The following is a 26,619-nucleotide window of genomic DNA, read 5'->3' as shown; positions in this document are numbered from 1 at the left end:
AAAACCAGCTCAGATTTAAGGGGGAGGGAAATGGTCCCCACTCCTTGATAGGCAGAGATGCAAGAGATATAAACACAGGAAAGTGTAATGATCAGAGATATTTTTGCAGTCATACCATAGTCTTCTTTGGGATTTCTCCAGAAATAAAAACTCTAGTAAATTTTTGGGATTTACACAAAGACAGAAATCAACAAATCTGTAAGAAGAACTTTGTAATTGTTGAAATAATGAGCTCCCTGTCACTGCAAGCAACCAAGCCAAGGCCAGATGCCATTTTGCACATATAATGTAGAAAATGACTGATGCATTGTTTAGAAGTTTGATAAAGACTATTGATATGATGTTTGAATTCTAAAGTTTCACTCTGAGCTATTTTAATGTGGAATTTGAAGGGTGAGTAAAAAAAATAAATTAAAAGTAGATAAGCAATCAAGGGCTTAAATATAAAAAGTCGATCTTAGAAACTTTTAGGCAAAATATAGGAGAATGTGTTTATGACAAAGATACTAACAGATGTTCAGCCTTATGATAATAAAAGATGTAGAATAATCAAGAGACTGCAAATTAAATGATAATGAAATACTATTGTACACAGCAGATTGAAAAATTAATTAGGAATCTGTCAATATTAAGTGTGGATGAAAACAGAATTTATTAAATGTGGATCAATGGTAACTCATGCACCACTTTGGGGAATACAAATTGAACTACCACTTAGGAAGCAATTTGGCATTGTCAGGTAAAACAAAGGAATATACACCCTGTGACTAGCAATTTGTTTTTTGTTTTTTTTTGTAGTCAGCTATTTAATTAGGTTCTTAAAATATTTAGAACACCAATTTGTGAGGATAAATTCCATTTGTCAGGGCAAACACAGATTGCAGGTAGCCCTGGAGCTGAGGAATAGCTTTGATTTTTGGTAAAATTTGTGAGTCCACAGCTTTCTGATCAATCTTGCGCTGCTCCGTAATCTCGTATTTCTCTTTTTCTGTGTCGAAGATCTCACCTTCCTGGTGTCTGGGCTTCTGCAGCTTCTTCTTCTTGAAGTAAGCATCAGTAAGATGTTTTGGGATTTTTACATTGCTGATATCGATTTTGGTTGAGGTGGCAATGACAAATTTCTGGTGTGTTCTTCGTAGAGGAACTCAATTGAGAACCAGAGGTCCAGTCACAAGTAACAAGCCACTAGCCAGCTGTGTCAGGAAAACCACCCTCTTGCCCCTGTGGCGTCCAGTGACGATGATCAGAATGGTCCCGGGGTAATGCTGGCTCGCAGTTTTCTCACGTGCTGACTGAAGGGTTTTTTGCCGTGGCTCAACAGCTTTCGAGGCGCATCTTCAGTAGGATAATATCTAGGCATTTTGCGAAGTTTAACCACCTGGGTACCACCGTTCTTGTCACCACCAACTGGTTTTGTAACAGCTGCAAGAACCTTCTCCTTTTTCTTTTCAACCTTGGATTTAGCGGCTGAGTACTTCCTCTTGTACATGGCCTTTCTGGAATACGTGGCAGATCGGGAATACCTGCCAATTCCTCTGACAAGGACAGGGTTGCGGCTGCAATGGGGCTTCCCCTTCTTGGGCTTTTTAGCCTTGAGGTTACCCTTTTTCACCTTGCCACCAGCATCAGCCTTCTTGGCTTTGGGTTTCTTCTCTTTAGTATCTGGCTTCTCAACTTTTTCACCCGCCATCTTGCAAGATGGGAAAAGGTGACCAGCAATTTGACCCTTAGCTTACGAGGAAATATTTCACATGAACACAAGGAAGCGTGTAAGAAAATACTCAGAGCAGCATTATTCTTCATAACCATAACAAAAAAGAAATAAGCCAAATGTCCATCATGGGAATGCGTAAACAGGAGACAATGTATTCCCAGCATGGTATGTGAAGCAACTGTGACATGGAAGGGATCACAGCTAGAGGCATCAACATGGATGAATCTTAAAAGCATAATGTTGACTAATAAAAATGCTCATAATGTTCAGCAAAAGAATTCATACTAAAGCATTTTCTTTAAATGCTTAAAGTAAAAAATTGACAATGCAAAGTAGTTTATTGCTAAGAGATATATACATATGGTACATATAAGCAAATGAATTGTGAACAATTCAGGATAGAGGTGACCTCTGAACAATATTCTATTTCTTAAGTTGTTTCTTAAGGGTGGGGATAATAGGTGTTAGCACTTTTACTATTTAGACTATGCATGCATAAACACATGTATGTATATGTACAAAATGCACATAATATATACATTCATTTGTATGTGTATTTCATGTTGCTTCCTGGCCTCTTGGCTAAGATCAATTGTGATATTTCACAATAAAGAAGGCTGAAAGTCATCCTTATGTTAAGTTTAAGGAAGAATTTGTTTTGTTCCCCCCCCACTGCAAGGAAGAAATTAGCTGCCTGCTTTACCTTTTCATCAGATTATATAAAGAGCTTTAACAATCTTCAGTTTTGAGAGACATAACTGAAGGTTATAACAATTCTTTAATGTCACTATTTTTTTCCGAGAGATGTTCAGAAACTTTTCCAGATCCTAGTCCTCTCATAGACTGGGGTTTTAAGACAGAAATTCGGTTTGAGGATACAAAGGAAGTTCATTCTGGGACAAATGCCTGGGATGATACGAAGGAGATTTCTCAGTCCTCTGCACCCTGGGGATGTGTGTTCCCTCTTGTTTAAGGTGTAATTACCCTCACCGTGTCTTTTTGGGAGGGGAATTTTAAGTCACAGCTTCGCCCAATCACTGTGGGAAGATGAGAGTTTATTTCTTCAAATCTGTTCATCTCCCACATCACATTCCTTTCTCATCCACTCATGGCCCCACTCTTGGACCTCCTAGCTCCAGCCCCCGTCCCAAACTTCTCCCCACTGCAACCATACTGCTTAGTCAAAGAATAACAGTCTCCCTCTGTGCACTTGCTTATGGTTGATTCTACAACAATCCTTTCATGAGAGAAATATCAAGCCTCTGTGTTTGGCAGCCCTGGCCACCTGCAAATGATAATGACCATCTGGTTGAAGGCAGAGCACCACTCTGATGCAAATCAGAGCTGCTTAAATATGTGGGTCTCCTTTTTACTGCTGAAAGGAGTCTGGAAACAGCGTGCTATTTCTAGACAAAATATGTTTATAGGGTAGTTGTGGCGACAAAGATTCAATCCCAGATTACCTGTGAGAGCATCAATTATAGCTTCTCTGCATGATCCATATTAATTTGGATCATTATATCCTACTAAATTTCCACCTTCATTGCTAGTGTTTATTTTAGATTTGGTTTGGAGTAGTGTCCAGGCCTAAGCCCCATCTCATAAGTAGATACACAGACCTCTCCCTCTGCTCCTCTTCCCTCTTTCCCCCGGGACTATTTCTAGTATTCTTCTCAGGAAGAGGTGCCAGAGCATCTGAACATGGCTGATCAATGAATCCTCCTGATACCACACCCTCTTCTCTCAAATCAATAGCCCCAAGTAGCAACATCAGCTTGGCTTGAACCAAAGTCCAAATGTGTCTCTTGGCCATACCAATTTAGACAGCTGCCTCCTTCCTGGAATGGATAACTTTCTTCCTTGCTGGTCCCCTGTGATCCATGTATTTTGTCCCCTCAGATTTTGTCCATTTGCTCCCTGATAAGCACTCCTACCAAGCCTCATGGTAGTAGCCATGTGGCTTATAAAATTGATAATCTACTAATTATCTTTGACAGTAGCTTCATGATCCACTTCTTAATTTACTGACACCTGATAAGTTTTACCCTGAAAGATTAAATAATTCCATCTTCAACATCCACTAATTATTATAGAAATCAGATTCAAAAACTATTTCCCTAAATAAATGATTCTGGCCTTTCAAATATTTTTATTCTCTCTTTTTCTGTCCTTTTGATATTATTCACTCTCAATTTTTCCTTTTTTTAAGGCCATGTCTCTAAGTGTACACACATGAGTGTGTGTTACATTTACCTATATGAGTTGTGCCTTTAAAATAGATACAATGTCTCCTATTTGTAGGTGATGACAAACAAAAAAATTAAATTTAAAAATGATAGTTACAAAGAAGTGAACATTAAAATTAAACTCATAAGCATACACAATTATTTTGAATATAATACCCTGCACACAGTAGTTACACTATAGATGTTGCTATTTTAAGATAAAACTGTTTACCTGCTGACATCTTCTACGTAATTGATTTTGCTAGTTGCCCAAGCTTAAAGTTAGATTTATTAGTATTAAACAAGAAACATTTCTAGCAAAGCTCCAAACAGAATGAAGCATATTAACAATGTGCAGCCTTGGTTTTCTCTGTAATCACTACTTCTAAAAAAGTCTTCCTAATGAAAATATGGAACTAATCAAGTCTCTTTGAAGCTGCTGGCCTTGACTGGAGAGGAAGAGAGGAGGGAGTGGAAAATGAAGTGGGAGAGAAGGAGGAGGAAGAAGAGGAGGAAGGAAATTAAAAACAAGGAAGAGAAGAATCTTAGAAAATGCCTAGGAGAGAGATTTATGGAAAGGTTGTTAAAAACAATAGAAGAAAAAAGAAAATAGTCATTGAAATAAAAACAATAAAATATGAAAAATAAACACATTTATTCATTAGCTAAGCTAACAGAAGCCTTAATACACAAATGCAAAGGACGCTGTGAGACTTGATCTAGCTATTGTGGGGAGCGTATCACTATTATGGGCTGGGAGGCAGGGTATTGTTCCAATAACTTTCCTACCATTTGTACCCATTTTAGCTCCATTTGGTAAATTAAAGAAGTTGTCAGAAGCCAATGGAAAGAAGGTTTAGAAAATAAGAGGGCAAAAATATATGCTTTCATTAATTCAACTAATGAATGTTAGTTGCATTGAAAATAAATTGAGCCCACCCACTAAGTGCCATAAACTTTCCCAGGCACTTGGGATATGTCAGTGAACAAAACCAACAAAAGTCCATGTCCTTATGGAGTGTTTTGTAGTGGGAAACACATGCAATAACACACACTGCATCTCATTTTCACTATTTGTTTGTCTGGAAGAGCCGTTGTGCCTCAAGAAGGCAAACACTGGTGTGCTGTTGTTAAACAGCATTACAAGATCATCAAATTGCTCTTGCTTTTAACCGTTCACTGCATCAAGCACTACTGTGTGTCAGGAACTGGTAGAACCACAAAGAAGGGATTGCAATAGCTTCCTGCCAGATCTGCTTCAGACACCTCTTACCGTTCATTCTCCACAGAGCAGTCAGAATGTTTACAAAATACACAAACAGGCAAAATGAAATGAAGGGAGGGAGAGAGAGAGGAAGGGATGGAGGCAGGAAGGGAGGGAAGGAAGGAAAGAAGGAAGGAAGGAAGGAAGGAAGGAAGGAAGGAAGGAAGGGGAGGAAGGAAGGAAGGAAGGAAGGAAGGAAGGAAGGAAGGAAGGAAGGAAGGAAGGAAGGGAAGGAAATTAAGAAAACAAATCTTATTACATCTTTACCCAGCTTAGACCCCTCAGAGGACTTCCCTTTACTCTTTTATTTTTATTTATATTATTTAAATAAATAAAAAATAAAATGATGGATATCACTTATGGCATTAGGTTTTCTTTCTTTCTTTCTTTCTTTCTTTCTTTCTTTCTTTCTTTCTTTCTTTCTTTCTTTCCTTTCCTTCCCTTTCCTTTCTTTCTTTCTTTTCTTTCTTTTTCTTTCTTTCTTTTTTTTTTTGGCAGGGTCTTGCTCTGTCACTCAGGCACCCAGGTAGAAGTGCTGCAATGACACGATCCCAGCTCACTACAGCCTTGACCTCCCGGGCTCAAGCAATCCTCCTGCCTTGGCCTCCCAAAGTGCTGGGATTACAGGCATGAGCCACCACACCTGGTCCCATTCACTCTTAGAATAAAATGTAAACTCCTTATCTTGCCTTACAGCACCGTACATAATCTGATCCCTGTTAACCTCACACTTCATACTAGCTTAGCCTCCTTCTCATGGAGGTGCTCCAGCCAGAAGCTCTTTTTTTGTTTGTTTCCATTTCTTTACCACCAAGTGTGTTCCTGTAGAAGGCCTGGCAGGACAGGACTTGTTTCCCACCTAGAACCCTCTGCTTCAGGGTCTGTCTGGAGCTGGTTGATTTCTCCCATTCAGACTTCAGCTCCAGTATTACTACCTTGACCATTTATAACACGTGACCCTTTGTCATGCCACCTTGTTTTCATTCTCTGTGAAGCACTTGCCAATACCTGACATATTTTTTCTTATTACTTTATCTGTTTAATCATAAATCCTCACTAGTATCTAAACTCCATGAGAACACAGATGTTGCTCATGTACCAAAAGATATGCAGATGTTTTCCTCCCTTGAAGGACCTTGGTACAATATGAGGAATATACATAAACAGTGTTGCTGAAAGGAGAACATAAGCGTTTGAGAGGTACAAATAAAGTGCTGTGGGGTATAGAAAAATCATAAAAACAGGCTGGGCACTGTGGCTCACACCTGTAATCCCAGCACTTTGGGAGACCAAGGCAGGTGGATCACCTGAGGTCAGGAGTTCGAGACCAGCCTGGCCAACATGGCGAAACCCTGACTCTACTAACAAATACAAAAATTAGCCAGGTGTGGTGGTGGGCGCCTGTAATCCCAGCTACCTGAGAGGATGAATTAGGAGAATCGCTTGAACAGAGGTGAGAGGTTGTGGTGCGGAGAATCGGGAGGTGGAGGTTGCAGTGGGCCGAGATCGTGCCACTGCACTCCCGCCTGGGTGGCAGAGCAAGGCTGCTTCTCAAAAAAAAAAAAAAAAAAAAAAAAATTACAAAACAAAAATGATCTACATGGAGACGATCTGAAAAGACTCCCTGAAATTAGTTTTCAGTTAGATTTAAAGGAAGAGTAGAATCTGAACAGAGGGAACTGGAAGAAATAGATTTTTCTGCGGCAGGGGCGTGGGTCGGAAAACAGGGAAAATCCCAAAGCTTGGCAAGGCTCACGGTACTGCTCCATGTCACAGAGCACAAGGCTCATGGGAGACTGCAGTGAGAGACCCTGTCATGCAGACTCCACAACTGCCCTGAGAGCACCCCTCACAAGGAGAGACTAGAAAACAAAATATGCTAAAATGAAGGATGTAAATAGTGAATCCACTAAGTGAGGTGGCTACTTATTACTCCCGGTTTGTACTTACAATGTAGATTGTAAGGAGTATGCCAATTAAAATTTTAAAAAAATAAATAAACCTAGGCAATAGAAGGGGTGTGAAGAAGCAAAGAGCTTGAGCTACTAAGTGGCAAATCAGTTTACTTATTGTTTTAAGAAATAATCATGAAACACCTACTATGTGCCAGAAGGTATTCTCTAGCAGTGAACAAGGCAGATAAAGTCTTTGCCATAATTTTTCTATTTTGGAGTGTGGAAACGGGAAATACACATATAAACAAGTAAATACATAGTACGTGCTAGAGCGGTGAGTGCGATCACAACTTTTCTGTCCCAGGACCAGGACTTGTTCCCCACAGAGCCAGCACCTGTGTATGCACCTCAAATTGAAATAATCAGAAACTCTGTGGACCTCTTCCTTAGACAAAGCTAAGAGACATGTTTTCTGAATTATAACTTTTCAAAATTTATCTCAAAATCTGATAAGAATCACTGTAATGTTTGAGATAATCTTACTATTATACCTATTTAGAGCTGAGGACTAGATATCCAAGTTTCTCTCTAATTTCTCTTTAATATCCCCCTCTGCTGCCATCATAGGCATAAGACATACCCTCAGGGAGTTTAAGAGTGTTTGTAGAACAGTAGTTCGAGTTCCAGGCTAAGAACAGGAAAAGTGCCTGGCATGCTATCTTATAATATTTCTTTGCTTCTACTGTGTGTGTTTGACTAGAGAGACTTTTGTTCCAAACCATAGCATTTCCAGCATTTATATGTCTTCTATGTTGAGTCTGGAGGTAGTATTCATGGGAAATAAGATTTTATTAGGAAGCTTATAAAGAACTTCCCTTATGTAGGACAAAAGAAGTTGGACCATAAACAATTAGACTTGAAGTAAAATTTGATTTCATATTCAAACAAAAAATATCCTATCTGAAAAAGATTCTGGAAAAGTATCAAGAGTTCTTGAAATGAAAGGAGAATGGTGGAAATGGATAAATGCATTTCCTCCCTATGAAAAAATTATTTCTGTATTTTCAGCCTTGATTTTTCCAGTGATCTATAGGGTTTTTATTGGGCAATGTGCTTTGCAGTGTAATAAGATAATGAAATTTTCCAGTTTTCTCATTTTCTTGCTGTTTCTACCTCATTTTAAACTCCATTTGCTTTGTGATGATAAAGATGTATTTTCCATAATTACCCACAATGAGAAATATGACAATGTGTGAGTTCTCAGTTCGTGCACATGTTCATTCTGAGAAATCCTGGAAAGAATAGAATACATTAAGAAAAAATGAAAATGTAAACATATTTCTCTTTCTCTGCAATCCTTAGATTTTTATGAGCTTTTAAAAATATTTTCTTGCTTGTATGCTTCTTCCTTCCTTCCTTCCTTCCTTCCTTCCTTCCTTCCCTTCCCTTCCCTTCCTCCCTCCCTCTCTTCTTTCTTTTCTTCTTTCTTTCTTCTTTCTTTCTTTCCTTCTCCCTTCTTTCTTCTCCAGAAATATACTATTTAAACTATGTTTAATAATGTTACTAACTATAAACTTTAATAAAGTTGGACATAAAGACATTATAGTTTTTGCAGATATTTTTACTATAGGTCAGAACTACAGAACAGAACAAACACACAGTATCTCATGGCTTCCCCCTTACTTTTAATAATTCAATGGAAAAATAATTAAATGGAAATGATGACTGAATAATTAAGACTTCAGAAGAAGATATTCCTTCAAAAAGGGCAGTGTATGACAAGTGCTTAGTATTCTGTGGACATAACTTAATGTCTTTTGTTTTCTTCATAAAGTTCAAGTCAACTCAATAGCTTCCACATCACTGTAAAGAACTACCCTAACCAAGAAACCACAAACTAACATTTGAAGGTGACTTCCCAGCTCTAAGAGCTGCCAGACCTCATAATTATTACTCCTACAAAATTTTGCTAAACAAAGCCACACTTGTTCATGTTTTCTTCTGCAAAGGATTGTTCTCAAAGAACAGACATAAGCTTTGGATAGTGATAAAAATCCAACGATGTTTTCAAAAGATTATACATGCAAAACTAATGGGCTTCACTCATGACCATCACTGAATACTGCCACATAAACAGTGATAATGACAAGTAAATAAAGAGAGAGAGACACACAGAGAGAGAGAGAGAGAAGAGAAAGGGAATGAATGAGAACTACGTCAAACTAACTGGCCCATGTAGATGGCATCCATGAGTAAGTGAACATGTTGTGGAGGGTTCTAAAATAGTGAGTTAAGTTTCACAAGGCTTTGAGAAAGACTTGTTAGATGTGCATCACTTTCGTGTCCATGACAACAATAAATATGTTTTCTCAAGGACAGTGGGTCCTTGATGATTGCTGGTAGCAGAAGAAAAGAGAGACCTGGAGCCAGAAGATCCCGTTCAAGTTCCACCTTGGCCAATACTTACTTGGCTTCATTCCCTTGTTTTCTCATCTGTAACATGAAGACAATAAAACTGCATACACCTTGTTCCTACATCCCATTTATCTTGCTCCTCTGCAATCACAGTGACATTTCTTTATTCATTTTCACCGAGTTTACATAATAGGTTTGTAATCGGCCTCTCTGCGTATTTGCTGTGTTCTCCACTAACTTTCTAAAGCAGAAATATGAGGATGCTACACCCTCCATCATTCACTCCTATCCAAAATGAAAATGTTATGCATTAGTGTGGATAAAACCTTATTATCTTAGGAGTTGACATCATATTAACTTTTAGAGACAGAAATTTCTTGCTTTGAAAAAGTACCTTGTTACACTAGTGGTTCTCAAACTTTCTATCTCAAGAGCCCTTACACACTTAAAAGAATTGAGGACCCCAATGGGCTTTTGTTCCTGTGGGTTGTATTTATTAATCTTTATTGTATTCGAAATTAAACTTGAAAAAAATTAAAAGCCAAGTCTACACAAGGAAACATTCCATTATCTGGCATCTCATGTCATGTAGCATCTGGACAACTTCCCTGTATACCAGTGAAACAATGAGAATGAGAAGGCACATGATTTTGTAGTAATACTATGAAAATAGTTTTGACCTTGCAGACTCACTGAAAGACTACATTGCAAAATTGCTGTTCTGAGAGAAAAAGAGCCCCAGGAATTCTCAGGAATCATGGAGAGAGTTTTAGTCTCCCATGAGCCATGGAAGGAGCAGTCATCTGGGTATACTTACCAAGATCTTAAAGGCAAGGAAGCCCTCAGATGACATCTGAGCCTTGCTTATTGTATAATGATAATAAATTGGAAATGATACAACCACCAACAATTATGATGAAATAATTTTATGGTAACAACACACCAAAATGCTAAAGGTTATGGTTTCAACAAATATTTAATGGAAAGTAAAATGCCAACATATTAAGATAATAGGGAAAATCTTAAAATGATTTAAATTATATTATAAATTTAATATAACTATATAAAAGTCAAACAGAATAACACACTCAAAGGAAAGACATTTAAACATTGATTTTTTAGGGATATAGAATAATTTTAATCTCTTTATGGCTTTCTGTATTTCCCATCATTTCCACAGTAAATATTTTATTAATCAGAAAAGTCAAATAATCAGGAAATGATGTTTAATACTCTTTCAATTGTTTTCATTTGCTTTCAGGATATAATTCAAACTCCTTAGCATTGTCCACCAGGCTATCCTGGTGATGCCCATCTCTCCATCCCTAACTCTCCCTACTCCCTCTTAATACACTCATCTTTAGCAAGGCTGACTGCTCAGAATTCATATGCCATGTCTCTTCATAGCTCTGTACCTTTGCACATACTGCCGTAGATTTATGGAATACTTTTTCCCCTTTTTTCATGTGGTTAAACTCTACTGTTTAACATGTCCTTTTCCTTAAGAAGTTCCACCTCCACACTCTGTAGCAACCTTTGCATTCATATGTGTCTTTGTAGTATAATTGTGTTTCAGATTTTCTGTCTCTCTTTCTAAATGAAGAATTCCTTATAGTCAAGAACTTTCTTTTTCTCTGTTTGTTTTGGTTGTTTGTTCGGTTTTCAGCTGTTTATTTTGCTATACTCCGATATTGAGAAAATCTAGAGAAAGATGCATTTCTCCAGAATACATTCTCCCAAGTGCTGCCTTTTCAACAATATTTGCAGTAATACGTTGACATGACTGTTGTTCAAACTGATTCAAAAAAATAGATGAGGCAGTATGATATCTGGAAGTTGAGATATGTAGAGAAGCAGTCAGAGGTTGAGGCTTTTGTATGTATTTATGTATTTCCTACAAGACAATCTATGGTCTTCTTGCCCACCCAATTCATGACTCACTTGTGATTTTTAAATCTGTTTGTACTTTGACCAAAAATGTATAAATCTTCATTAATGTTTCATTTGTTTTTGTTCTTAATGGCTAGATGGTAAATGAATGAATGTGTGGTGAGAGGAATTTAAATTGTAATTGGGTAAACATTGTTGAAGCAAAGCCCACTGCAACAAAATTCATTCCGCATAGACATTTATGAATAATGCAGGGCAGGAGAGCTTCAGATAGCTGCTGTATCACAAAATAAAGTGGACCTTCAAATGTAAGAAGGATTGGGGAGGCAGAGAAGAAATATTGCTTTAAAAAAATGAAACACAACTTCACATCTTGGAGCATACTTGAAGTTGGCTAGGAAACTGCAGTTGGATACCAACTAGCCGAGGATAGAGCAGACCAAGAATGAATAGTCCAGAAGATAAGTCAGAGCCACAAAAATTCTAAGTTATGCAAATGGATAACTACTACAAGAAACCAGAGGACTCTCTTAACATTTTTTAGCATAGTGAAGAAAACATGTCGGAACAATGGAGAAATCATGGACAAAATCAATACATAAATCTCAGATGAAAAGAGCTATATAAAACAAATACATGTGTATGTCTACAGATGTTTAGAACTTTTATGCACCATCTCTTGTTTTAAAAATAATGATAGTTTATTTCTGCAGTGTAACTTTAGATAACACAGAGCTAAAATACCAATTATCAGCTTACACTCATTCTGGAAAGGAAATTCTTACCAATTGATTAAAAAGTCCACAATGACAAATACTTAATATATATGTAGATAATTTATTGAGCATAATAGTACAATTGTGGTTCTTCATTTCAACTTGTATCTGGGTCACTTAGCCACTTTGGATCTCAGTTTTCTCATCTGTAAGTTGAGGGGGTTGGAATAGATGAGCTCTAAGGTAACTTCCAACTATAAACTTACTCCATGAGTCAATGATGGGTTCAGTTATTCTGAATTTTGTTTTGCCCTGATGTGATAAAATGTGATCTCTTGGGGAAAAAATATAACTTTTAAATAACATCAGATTTGATGTTAAACCACAGACTCCAGGGAATTTATAATATATAAAAATAACTAAACCTCTGTGTTTGTTCAATTGTTCTTTTATATTGATTGAGTAGTTGCTTCAAACTGTAAGCCTAATGGGGTTAATTAAGGACCGCAAATATAATTTCAAAATGTTTACAGACAGCACATTTTACATTGCCAATTCCATCTGTAGACACTGCTATATTAATGACACAATATTTGTTTTAGAGGTCATAGTGCTGTTTGCCAGGTTAAACATTTGTAATCTGGATCCACCTTTAATATACCCTTTCAAAGAAAGCCACAGGCTGCTATACACTACATCAACAGCACTCTTCAATCGACTAGTTTGTCAGGATTACAGAGACAACTAAGCCAACAATAACAGGCACCTTCCATTTGGATGCTAATTAGAATGTTGACATAGTAAAATCCCTTACTAGGGACAAGTTGGTGTTCAGTACTCACAAGCCAAGATCATACTGAAGGCATAGCTGTTAATAGAATTTGTCCCCAGAGTGACCAAAGGAGAGCACAAAGAGCTACAGCCTTGTGTATATCCTGTGGAGGTGGTGAGTGTGTGGGTGTAAGCTCCTGGCTCCATGCTGGCTTCTGATGACCGCACAGTGGTTAATTTGTATTTTTTCCTCTCAAATATCATTTTTAAAGGTCACTCTTCTGTTTACTAAACCTATACATAGGTAAGCAAGATCAAGTTAGAGACCTAAGTGTGCATCTGGGGTTTACTATCATCACCCTTTTTAAATGATTTCAAGAATCTATCAACCATATTGTAATTTTTATAATATTCTAGGAGATCTTTGTGTTGTATAGTGTCTTATTTTTTGGAGCTTAAAGTAATTTTACATATCTTGCATTCATTTTTATTATTCCTGTGAGATTGAAAAGGGATTTTTAAAAAATGGACAATGATATAGAAAAAGAAGAATAGAAAGATATAACTACCAGGTTAGTTTTAATAGGATGTAGTAACAATAGAACAGAAACAAAATGATAATGAAACAATATCAAAGGAGGTAAATAACTTTTAGAGTAGTGTATTCGTCTGTTCTCACACTGCTATAAAGAACTACCTGAGACTGGGTAATTTATAGAGAAAAGAGGTTTAATTGACTCACAGTTCCACAGGCTCTACAGGTCACATGGCTGGGGAGGCCTCTGGAAACTTACAGTCATGGTGGAAAGCGAAGAGGAAGCCAGCGTGTCTTTATATGGTGGAACCAGGAGGAAGAGAGAGAGAGAAGCGGAAATGCTACACACTTTCAAACAACCAGATCTCATGAGAACAGCAAGGGGGAAGTCTGCTCCCATGATTCAATCACCTTCCACCAGGCCCCTCCTGCAACATTGGGAATTACAATTCAACATGAGATTTGGGTGGGGACTCAAAGTCAAATGATATCAAGTAGGTCTACCAGATAACCTCTAGAAACTCAGAATTAGAGCATATAAAGGCAACCAAATAACTGATCACTATTGGGCATTGATGCTGTCCCCAGCCTTACTTTCTCAGTATATCATCGTCTTACTTACATTGAGAAATTCACCTTAATTGGGTATTCCCAAAGAGCATGGAGTGTAAAATGCCTTTCTTGTGATTGTCATGGAGCATGTTCTGTTTTTCACTGTGGTGACTAGACTCTAAGATAGTTCTAGATGACCCTGGTCTCCTAACATAATTCTTGTCTGATCTCCTCCCCTTGACTGTGCACTGGCGCAGCCACTTGCTTCCAACAAGCAGACTACAGCAAAAGTAGCAGAGTGTCATTTCTGGGATTAGATTACACAAAACAGTTACTTCCATGTTGCCAGCAGAGTCTCTCCCTTGCTGTGTTTGCTGAAGCAAGTCACCATCTGGAGAGGCTACATGAAACTGAGGGGGACCTCCGGCCAACAGCCAGCAAGGAAGTAAGCCCTCAATTCAACAACCCTTGAGAAACTGAATCCTTCTACCAGCCGCGTAAGCTTGGAAGTAGATCTTTTCCCACTTGAGTCTTGATATGAGACCCCAGCCGGTCTGAAAAGTTTGTTACAGCCTGTGAGAAACCCTGAAACAAGGAACCCAGCAAAGACATGCCAGGACTCATGATCCACAGAAACTGCAGGATAAGAAATGTGTGTTGTTTTAAGCCACAAAGTTTGTTGTGATTTGTTTTGCATCAATGGATAACTAATACTATTCTCTGACTTAGGGAAAACACATTTCAGGTTTGAGATTTATCATTTAATTCAAAGGATACCTTGGTTTAATTATTGGCATTGGTTAACACACACAAATTTCACACACTAATTATCCTTTGTAAATTACCAGATACTAGAATTTACTGTTCATCTTCATGTCTAAATTAAGTTCAGAATAATAAAACGTTACTTATTGTCAACATCACCAGGTGGTACATAAAATACGTTAAAACCTCCTTTATTCATTAGCCATTCACAGAAGCTCTTTCTGTATTGAAATTGCCGTTAAAGTAGAAAACTTAACTTGTGAAAAAAATGATATTTTCCATTTTTATATCATGTAATAGTAGTAGAAATTACTGGTCATATCAGTCAACCATTCTGGGAATTGTTTTGGAAGAGTCAGGCTACACTTTATGATGTGAGATCTTAATCAAAATTAAGTGGTTAAAAACCTCTGGGAAAGCCCATGGCACTGTTTGGGGTATGAGGCTATCAATCTTATTAATTGCCATATAACATAGTATCCCTTAAATTTGTATCCAAATATAACCTCTGGAGCTTCACCCCAACTTTTCTTTTGCGGCCTTGGGGAAAATGCTGAACTTCTTTACGTTTTAAATTCCTTCTCTATAAAACAAAAATAATACTTTTTGAAGAGCTATAGTAGGTGCAACACAGAGGAAAATGATTGTTAACATTCAAAACTGAGAGGAAAAGAAGGAAGTGTGTCATTTCTTTCTAGATCAGTGGCCCCAAGCCTTTTTGGCACAGGGACTGGTTTCATGGAAGAAAATTTTTCCACGGACCAGGGCGGGGTTACGGTTTCAATATGACTCAAGTGCATTACATTTATTGTGCCCTCTGTTTCTATTACTATCACATTGTGATATATAATGAAATAATTATAAAACTCACCATAATGTAGAATCAGTGGGAGCCCTGAGCTTGTTTTCCTCCAACTAGATAGTCCCATCTGGGGGTGATAGGAGACAGTGACAAATCAACACAAATCACCAAACATTAGATTCTCATAAGGAGCATGCCACCTGGATCCTTTGTATGCACAGTTCACAATAGGGTTTAACGGTTCACGCTCCTATGAGAATCTAATGCCTTTGCTGATCTAACAGGAGGTGGAGCTCAGGTAGTAATACCAATGATAGGGAGCGGCTGTAAATGCAGATGAAGCTTCACTCACTGGCCTACTGCTCACCTCCTGCTGTGTGGCCTGGTTTCTAACAGGCCATGGACCAGTGTTTAGGAACCCCTGTTTTAGAAGATGACTTTATCTTCCCCCATAGCTACAAGAAAACAAAGTGCTCAAGGGATAATTTGCCAGGAGGAAAACAAAGAGAAAGCTAAACTCCTCTGCACAAGAAAATAAATACACATTTTGGAATAAAGAAGAGCAGAGAAGAAAGGAGGTGAGTATGTGGGAAGACAGGAGGGTCCAAGCACACAGGTGTAGGTGAAGGGATGGGTGGCCATAAGCTGCACTGAAATGCCAGTGCTGAGAAATTGCCAGTGTTGGGTATTTCTAAAGAACAGTGAAGTAATGCAGAGTAACTTCATTGCCTCAAAACTTAATAGATTCTCTTGCAGACAAAAATGCCACTGAGAATATTGTCTGGGGAAATAAAACCTAAGGGACAATTGGGACTACATCTGGTCTTGGGGAAAAAAGAAGTCCAGCTAATGGAATGCAATGAGACTTAATTGAGAATGAGACCTTGGGGGAGACAGGAAGTCAGGGAGATGACGGACCTAGAAAAAGACCACAAGCTCCTGAGAATTTGGAGAGATCATCAAAAGGTCATCAAACACCCAGGGGAATATGGAAGACAGAGTTTAAACTAATTGTCAGTCCCAAAGGACAGAGTGACTCCAGCTAACGATGTACTAATTAAACACTTAAAATATGTAGAACAGGGCCTATTATTACAATGCTCAGCACTGAACAGAACAAAATGTGTTTTAGGCTCAGGGACTGTACAGGATTACTTTCCCAAGTAGCTGAAAATAATGCACACAAAATTAAAGAACCTGAATTATTAAAGAAATTCACCTGTTTGGATTTGAAAGATTTCCAGTCATACAGAAAATATGCATCAATTATAACAGCTTATTCGTCAGTTATATTCAGTATTATAATATGTCTACATCTATGCATGCATAAATGTTAAGCCACAAACTAAATACATTGAAATACTGTTGTTAGTATGTTGTTATCATGGGATTCTTAAAACACTCCAGCATGTGGGCACTAGCTGGAATGGCTTCTCCTCTTGCACACCTCTGTTAGAATCTCACCCTATAGGTGAGGCTTCCCCAGTAGCACTCTTTAACGTAGCAACACTCACCTTCCCAGCACATGCTCACCTTCATTCCTGCTTTATTTTCTTCCATAGCATTCATTTTTCTCCAAAACATACTATATTTTGTACTCATTTATTTGTTATTTTTGATAGTTTTCTCTACATAAAACAAGCTACATGAAATCAGATTTATTCCTTACCCATGTAACAAACCTGTACATCCACCCCCTGAACCTAAAAGTTAGAAAGGAAAAAAATAGAAAAAAATTTTAGACGCATACTTTGACGATGATTTTTAAAATTTATTTTAGAGCTTCAACTGTGATGTGGTAAAAAGTGCATCACCCAGTTTGTTCAGGAAGCATGGTTTGCATCCTAGCTATGCTTTCCTGAGCTATTTCACTTCCTTGGGCAAACTCCTTAACCTCCTGGAGTCTGTTTCCCTGTCTATAAAACCAGGGACATGAACATAAACTGCTCAGGGTTGTCCTGAGTGCTAAATACGAAGATGGATGGAGGCATTAACTCATTGTTTGTGTATGTTATGTCTGGGATTGTCTACAACTCTGTTCTGTTAATTTGTTAAATTTATTGTATAGATAATATATCAAATCCCTTCCTGAAAAATAAAGTAAAATAAAAATTAAAAATTAATTAATTAGTCATTAACTAGGAGTAACATTAGGAAATTCCATACTATCTTTCTATCAGTCTTTTTTTATTAAATTGATGTCATAAGTCTGGAGTTGCTTCCTCACCTGACAACACCCTTTACTGCACTCTTTGCCTATTTGTGCTGTTAAGGCCTTGTTACACACAAACAAACATTCTCATCATTTTCATCGACACTTATTTTAAATTCACATTTTAAAAACAAAGACTATATGAGGATATCACTTTTTCTAAAATATGTTGTGTAATATGGTAACGTCTTCATCTGTTCAGGCTGCCGTGGCAAAATACCTTAGACTGGGTAATATATAAACCATAGAAATTTATTGCTCACAGTTCTGGAAGCTGGGAAATTCAAGATCAAGTTGCCAACAAAGGCAATGTCTGGTGAGGGTTTGTACCTCACAGATGATACCTTCTGTGTGTCCTCACATAGTGAAAGGGGCAAATCAGCTTTCTGGGGTCTCTCTTATAAGGGTGCACATTCCATTAATGAGGGCTCCACCTTCATGACCTAATCACATCCCAAAGGCCCCACCTCTTTATGGTTAGCACTGAGGATTAGGTATCAATATATGAATTTGGAGAGGAACATAAACATTCACACTATAGCAGGGGAAAAAGATTTTTTAAAAAAAACTAAGAAATGGCTGTAGTTACTCAAGTTGAACCACTTTATTGTTAAGCATTAGAGAATAACTTCTATGGCAGAGGAACACATTAGGGACTTACAGTGTCATTGATGCCCTTTCTGTAAGGAACTAATTCATTTTCCTTCTCCTCCTTGGGATTCTCGTCTGCTGTCTTTGATGTCACTAAGCTGCTTTGACCACTAGGTCTTTCCTCTTGACAAGCTCCTCCACTCTGTGGTGACTGCTCAGATGTCTCCTCCAGGCTCTTCTCTCTTCTATTATCAAGATTACTGTGAAGCTAAAAGGTTAAACATCAGGGACCTGCTTTGCACAGGCCCCATTGGAACCCTGTTCCTAATTTTATATTTATAGTTTCTGCAATGTTTTCCTTAAAATCTCCCCCCAAAACCTCTGCCACTCCTATACACTCATCAAATTGTGTAAGCTTCTGGACTCACAAACCAGATCTGCCCACCTGGGCTACATAGTACTTTGTAGAGCCAAAAGAACTTATCACACATTATCATACATATTATTTATATGTAGATTGTATTTACACAGAGTATGACCTCCTAGAGCCCAGGGATCATGTCATATTATCTTTCTATCCTGAGCATGTAACACAGAGTGCATAGTAGTCACTCAATAGGCTTCTGTGAACGATTTGTTGAGAAAAGCATGGTTCCACAGTTCCGCGACTCCACTGCACTATTTTCTCACTCTATAACAAAGAGCTACTCATTTCCTTTCTGCAACCTATTCAAAAGGTTTATTTTGGTTGGTAACCAGCTTAGGAAAGAGCAATTACATTTTTCATTCCACTTTTTCCAAGTCTGAGTTAAACTGGTTACATACTAAAAGAGAGCCTAGAATTATGGAAAGAGGGCTGAATTGTTTTTATCTTTATATCTGGATAAATCACTTATTTGTATTACCATAGAGAGATCATTTTTCCATTTGTTGGCTTCAGTTTTCTTATTTATCAAAACAAACAAGCAAACAAACCAAAGGTAAGGACAGTCCTGGGGGAAGAGCAAATTTTGACCTTGTAATGTCAAAGCTATTTGGTAATTGGATGAAACTCTATATATGAAAGTCCTGACATGACGTGAATGTAAATTGTTAAAATTACTTTGAAAAGTTGGGGGATAAATTTATTTATATAACTTTGTTTATATATAAACATAGGTTAGAATTACTCTTTAGTTAAATGATTATTATCCCCCAGGTTCACAAATTTAAACTTCAGGATCATGAAGTGATTCAAAGATCAAAAGAAAAAAATACATAAATGCATTCATAATTAAAATGTCATAATAATAAAGTTCACTTGCTACTTTTGATTTCTCAGGGTTTAAAAACAAACAACTTGCTCAGCATGTTTTGGCAGAACTTCCTTTTAAAAAACAAGAAGGTTAACTACCAAATTATGAGGACAGCAAATGGAAAAAAAACAACCGTAATGCTGCTAAATAAGGATATGAACACAAATTCTATATTGGAAATCAAACTAGTACATTTTAAATGGGAGGTTTTGTGGGGTTGTTGTTGTTGGTTTTTTTTTTTTTTTACTTTCTTCTTATATTGAATAATTTTTCCAAAACTCTTATTATACTTAAAAAGGAGTTCCATTTTTTTTTGGTTCTTTCCCCCTAAGGCATGAGCATTAAAAAAAGAGAGAGAAAACTCTATGACGTCTATTGACAGAGAAATAAATATGTTCTTCTATTTTAGTCCTATTTAAATACATGTGGTACATAAAGGTGTGCTTAGCACTAAAAATACATCTTCCATGTTAAGAAATTGTATCCTTAGGATATAACATGTAGGAAAGTAGTAAGAAACTTTGAGCTACATAGTGTATGTGAATTAATACTCCAGGGCTATATGCTTTTTAACAGAGGACATAACTGTGATTTGCCCACTGACAAGGGAGAAACACAAAGCCAACCCCTGTCTGCATAAAGGAGACAGATAACTATTCGAAATAATTCAGGTCTGAAGGATTTACCTCAAGACTATCCCAGAGTTTTACCAGTTTTAGTGGAATCTAATTGGCAAATCCACTGCTAACACCACCACACGCTGTAGTATTTCTGGGATCAGTTTATTAAAAAATAAAATCCCTTTTCTCATCAGGCAGATTGGCAGTTTTCAAAAGATTTTACTAAAAGAAACAAAATGAAATAAAATAATAAAAAAAACCCATTGGCTTACAGAACACTGAATTACTATCCCAAGATAATTTAAAAGTTTCCTTAGGCTTCCTAGCTGACACCAGACAATCGGATTGAGTTCTATCACTCATTGACTTGGCTTGGTTGAAACACAGTAATATTCAGACTACCAAAGGAAACTGCTTCAGGAGCTGGTGTGAATCACACATTCTCAGAAGCTACCTCTGGGATGGCTTTAAACGTATGAGCACATTGCTTTTACACTCTGATTCCAGGATTGAGTGTATTTTTCCATGCAGGTTCCTCGGCTTGCTCCCTTTGAAATGATGGATATTTCCATTCCTGGTCTATAGATTCCTCCCTCGAGCTCCAGATCATTCTGCACTGAACTTCTAACACCTCTATTTTCATGGCTCCATGCAGCTTTTCTTATTCCCCATGCCCCTCACTTCTGCTACGTTTCTTGCTGTTTGTTGGCTTGTTCAAAACATGTTCCTTAAACAGTGTTTCCCAAATTATTAGAACGTAAAAAAAAAAAAAAATAGTTTAATGAGAAAAGGATTTCAGGGTAAAATAAATTTAGAGAAACTGAGTTAGTCAAAGTCAAACAAGTCTCCACTACTGAGTTTCTCAGGTATGAAGCATACAATGTCGGCCAAGAGCAGTGGCTTACTTGGGACATCCCAGTAGTTTGGGAGGCCAAGGTGGACAGATCTCTTGAGGTCAGGAGTTCTTGACCAGACTTTCCAACATGGTGAAATCCCATCTCTACTAAAAATATATAAATTAGCTGGACATGGTGATGCAAACCTGTAATTCCAGCTACTCAGGAGGCTAAGGCATGAGAATCACTTGAACCTGGGAGTTGGAGGTTGCAGTGAGCCAAGGTAGTGCCACTGCATGCCAGCCTGGGCCATCTCAAAACAAGCAAACAAACAAAGAAAACTAATGTTTATATTCAAGGTGGAGATAAAGTGTGGAGCATTTCCCAGAGTTATTTTGTTGTGGCACATTTTATTTCTCTATGGAGAATACTTTGAGAAATGATGCTCTAGACAGATGTTATGTAATATTAATTCTGCATATATGCAAAGCAAAACTTTTTCTATGTTCACCATTAACATCCAGGTTTCATTTGGCTGCTCCTGTTTGCAGCCATTGCATTGGTGTGGGCGGATAGGGAGTGTGAGTGGTGGGCTAAGGGACTAGATACAATTTTTCAAGAACCCTGACTTGGCCTCTTACCTCCTCATTTTATAGGATTATTAGAAGACTGACTTTTTCTCTTTTAAGACCCCTATTCCCTCTAAGAATTTCTGCTAAGTTCCCCAGACCCTCAAATGCTTGAATTCTATACTCTTGTGCTGATAATAGACCTGTGGACCTTGAGTGCCATAAGTATTTAAGCTCTTGCTGACTCTGCTTGTATGATATTCCATGTGGTCCTGTACAGAAAAAATGGTGCTATACAATGTTAATTAAATAGTTGGTCAAATTAATAATGAAAACATGCAATAATAATAATACCATAGAGACCTTATAAGTAAAGTTTCTCTCTTTTATAATCTTGCCTTCCCAGACTCTAAAAATTAAATGAAATAAAGTGTGTTAAGGGTGAAACATGCCTGCTACATAGTGACTGAATAAACGGTAAGAACTCTTTATCTCTGACCAAATCTAGATGCTCTAACTTGTTTTAATCAACCAAAGCCATGTTCTCTGGCCATGGCTACTTGAAATACTTTGCTCAAGCTAAACCAAAAAGATTTTATTTTTTGTGCCCAACAATGAGTGAGAGATAGTCATTCCTTTTAAAGAAAGGGAAATAAAAACCCCAATCCATCTCAGCATAGGTTTAAAGAGACAAAAAGGCCCTTTCCTGTAGAATACGTCTGAACCTAGGAACTCCAAATACCTCTTCTATAACCTTGTTAATTTTGTTTTAATCATGAAGCTAAGGAACTACTTCATTATTTTAGCTTAGAAATCCCTTTTGAGCCAATTTAGGAACTTCATGTGCTCTCCTGTTTTGAGTAGATTTGGTTCAATTCAATGTATATGGAGTGCCAAATAGGTAGGTTATCATTCCAACTCTGTGGAGCTTATAATCTCATTGGAGGCAAAAGAGTGAGTATAAAATAATTACGATATAAACTGGAGTATGTTTATATAGTATGGAAAAAAGCTATGATAACTTTGAGAAAAGAATGTTATATAGCGTGATGGAAAAGAATAAAGATATCTGAATTGAGGTAGCAAGTAGGATGGTCTCAAAGAATAAATAGGATTTTAACAAATGGAAGTAAGAAATGAATATTCCCCAGATGTGGAAAACCAAAAAAGAGAGAACTTAAGCAGATATAAGAATATGGAGAAGAGACAAACATACTTAGATCACAACCTTAGGAATAGTTAAGAACCCAGAGTACAATAATATCAAGAACAAAAGAACACACTAGGAACAAAACCCTGGGGTATGTCTTTAGAGAACAGCATCAGTTCTAAAGTTTGGACATTACAGCATCAATGAAAACCAACGGGAGAGTTTAAAGAAAAGACAGATTGCAATTTCAGATGCTTCTGAGATGTTGAGAAGGACTAGGGTTGAGAAAAAGCCTTTTTGATTTGGTGATTGGGAGGCTTCTAGAGATGTAAGAAAATATAGTTTCTGCAGAAAAGTAAAGAGGTGTGGAAACCATGTTGCAAGGGATTAATTAGTGATTAGAAAGTGAAAACATGCTAGAAATAATTTGGTGTTAAAAGGAAAGACAGCCCTTAGTACCTTGAGGAGTCAGGAGATTGAAGGGCTTGGAGATTTCCAAACTTGAATGAAGGGAAGGATGGCATTATATAGGATAAAATGCAAACCAGAGAAGTTACACTCTATGAATCAAAGACCCAATCAGGAGGAGACAGAATAAAGAGCTCAATGGATCACCTAGCAAGGAGAACAATGACTTAAGGGACAGAAGATTAGAGAAAGAGAGAGAGAGAGAGAAGATTAGTAGAGAGAGAAACAAGGGTAGAGATGAAAACAGGAGATGAAGTCACCTTCTTTAAGTGGAGGTAATATTGGTATCTTGAAGATAGTGGAACTGATTATAAGAGTAGCTACTTGTGAAAAATATGCCTAGAACTGTTATTGGAGGCACATTCATATGGATCTTCAGCAAACTCAATTCTTGCCTCCTCAGAAGAAAGAATTTGACTGAGGAGCATAAGGCAGAAGGAGAGTCTGAGGCCAGTTTTAGATCAGGAGTAAAAGTTTACTAAAACACTCTAGAGCAGAAACAAAAGGAAGGAAAGTACACTTGGATGAGAGCCAAGTGGACAACTTGAAAGACAAGTGCATGGTTTGACCTTTTGATGCATGGTTTTATACACTGGCATACTTCCAGGGTCTTGCACCCCTTCTCCCCTGTTCTTTCCTTGGGGTGAGCTGTCCATATGCATAGTGGCCTGCTAGCACTTGGGAGGTGAGGATGCACAATGTCTTTACTGGATCTGTGTACCATGCTCACTTGAGGAATCCTACCATTACCAGCTGAATGCTCCTAGAAGGTCATTTATCAGTAAAAACTCTGCCATTTTGCCTCTCACTGCCCAACTCCTGAAATCTTATCACCAGTTTCAGGTTTTTTTCTATATATATAGGGAGACTGCCTTTCTCTAGTGCTGGCTGTAACAAATTATTATTTTAGAAAGAAAATTAACAATCACCTGACCATCACCTGATGGTCACCTGACATTCCAGGTTGTTGGGAGAGCTCTCTCCTGCCCTGTTTATGTCTTACTAGTGACCTACTGTAACATTTCCCCGCTCAAGACTCCATGACCCCAATTCTTTGAAGAAAATGGACAAAGGTCAGTCTGCTGCAACTGCTTCCTGCTGACAGAGGGGCAATGGTGGTTGTTCTGTGGGTCTTGGCCTCTTGCTAGCTGCCAGGGTAGGAGGGTGACTCCATGGGTTGGGGAAAGTGGTATCCAGCCAGGTCCAAGGGAGACAGGGGCAGGATTTTACCTCTGTCATGTTCCACTGATGGGCAGTCTAGAGGTCCTCTGTAGAAGGGTGACTCTTGAATACTGAGAGCACAGCATCCCTCACTGAAGAGCATCGGGAGCTTGATGGCCTGAAGTCAACAGGAGACAAATTGGGTTATGATGTTTAGAAGAATGTCAAAATGAAATAAATGAGTGAAGACAGCTCCAAAGATTCCTGAGGCTGCCAACACACCTAGGTACCTGGTGGCTGTAGTCATGCCCATTAAGCCTTGGGTTTATGGGATTGCTAGCCAGTTCCAGCATGTGTCCAGAATTAGAATATTGATCCAGATTTTTATAGTACACATCCCTTTCATTTCTTCTGAGCTGCAGCCAGAGATCATTGGTGGGTTTACAAGAATAAGCAGGGTTAGTCTAAATTGCAGACAAAAACTCAAAAACAACTGATGAGACTAGAAGCTATAAGTGTACATAGTTCTTGAAATATGATTTTTCTCTTTCCAGTCCTTATTTTTATTAAAAACAAATGATGATAAGACTGAATTGTTTGCAAAATAAGCTTTAGTCCTATTATACTTGGCTTATTTGCATAAAGCACAATAAGACTAATTATTTGCCATAGAGTCTCCTTTTTAAATTGGCTTTGATGGAACTTTCATAAGACATCTCAGAGAAGATTTTTTAAAAACCTTAAGCCCAGCTATGGGTTGGCACCATCAAACACTTGTATGAATTGGGTAAATTCCTCTCCTCTTGAGGTCCCAAGATAACTTGAGGCTCCTAGGCCTGTCAGAAAGTGACATTCTTTACTTACCACAGGTCACAAACCCTGTACAGAGACTGTGTAGATAAGGTATAAGGCCAGTTTTCCCAAGGGGCTTTTATTGGCTGTATAAGTCAATTGTGATTCCTTAAAGGAAAGCATGCCATTCCAGTCAAAGCCTTGGTAAAAATAACAAGTTTCTCCAATTGTGTCCTGTTGCAAAAGAAAACAGAATCTTATTGGACTTAGGCAAACAACTATATTGCCGTAAGTTAAGAATACTCACAAATAGTTCCCAAATTTTGGAGAAATCAGGTAAAGAGAAACAAATATGCTCCAACTTTTGTTTATACACAAAGGTGTATAGGTGTATACTTTACTCAATTGTTAAAAGCTGTAAATAGCTCAAAAGAAGTGTTCTTGGCTCTGAAAATGAAAGGATTAACAACGTTTTCAACAAAAAGCATTAAAGGGTTACTTTAGTCTTCTATTAGTTTAGTCCATGCAGTTAACCCTTGTTCTGCTTGATATTCATGAATATTTTAGCTCTCCATGAGAGTCTTGAAAGTTTTTTGTTTATTCTAAAGTCACAATTTCCAAAGCTATCAGAAACTTGCATTTAAGAGCACCTGTTAGAGTCCTATAGCTGATTACAAAGCCGCCTTTTAAAAAAATTTATATATTTATTTTACTTTAAATTCTGGGATACATGTGCAGAATGTGCAGGTTTGTTACATAGGTATACATGTGCCATGGTGGTTTGCTGCACCTATCAACCCGTCATCTAGGTTTTAAGCCCTCCATGCATTAAGTATTTGTCCTAATGCTCTCCCTCCCTTTGCCCCTTACCCCACAACAGACTTCTGTGTGTGATGTTCCCCTCCCTGTGTCCATGTATTCTCATTGTTCAACTCCCATTTACAAATGAAAACAGGTGTTGTTTGGTTTTCTGTTCCTGTATTACTTTGCTGAGAATGATGGCTTCCAGCTTCATCCATGTCCCTCAAAGGACATGAAGTAATTCTTTTTTATGGGTGCATAGTATTTCATGGTGTATATGTGCCACATTTTCTTTATCCAATCTATCACTGATGGGCATTTGGGTTGATTCCAAGTCTTTGCTATTGTAAACACTGCTGCAGTAAACATAGGTGTGCATGTGTCTTTACAGTAGAATGATTTATAATCCTTTCAGTGTATACCCAGTAACGGGATTGCTAGGTCAAATGGTATTTCTGGTTCTAGATCCTTGAGGAATCCCCACACTCTTTTCCACAATGGTTGAACTAATTTACACTTTCACCAACAGTGTAAAAGCATTTCTATTTCTCCACAGCCTTGCCAGCATCTGTTGTTTCCT

General features: G+C 37.8%; 1 pseudogene; it reads right to left on the bottom strand.

Annotated features, from left to right (window-relative positions):
- Positions 1 to 791: 791 nt before the first annotated feature.
- LOC129485819 (large ribosomal subunit protein eL6-like) lies at positions 792 to 1,695 on the bottom strand (annotated as a pseudogene).
- Between the last annotated feature and the right edge of the window lie 24,924 nt (positions 1,696 to 26,619).

This window comes from Symphalangus syndactylus, chromosome 7 (genome assembly GCF_028878055.3).
Source record: "Symphalangus syndactylus isolate Jambi chromosome 7, NHGRI_mSymSyn1-v2.1_pri, whole genome shotgun sequence".
Classification (NCBI taxonomy): Eukaryota; Metazoa; Chordata; class Mammalia; order Primates; family Hylobatidae; genus Symphalangus; species Symphalangus syndactylus.
The sequence above is the reverse complement of the archived record's forward strand: the minus strand, read 5'-3'. Positions and strand labels throughout refer to the sequence as shown.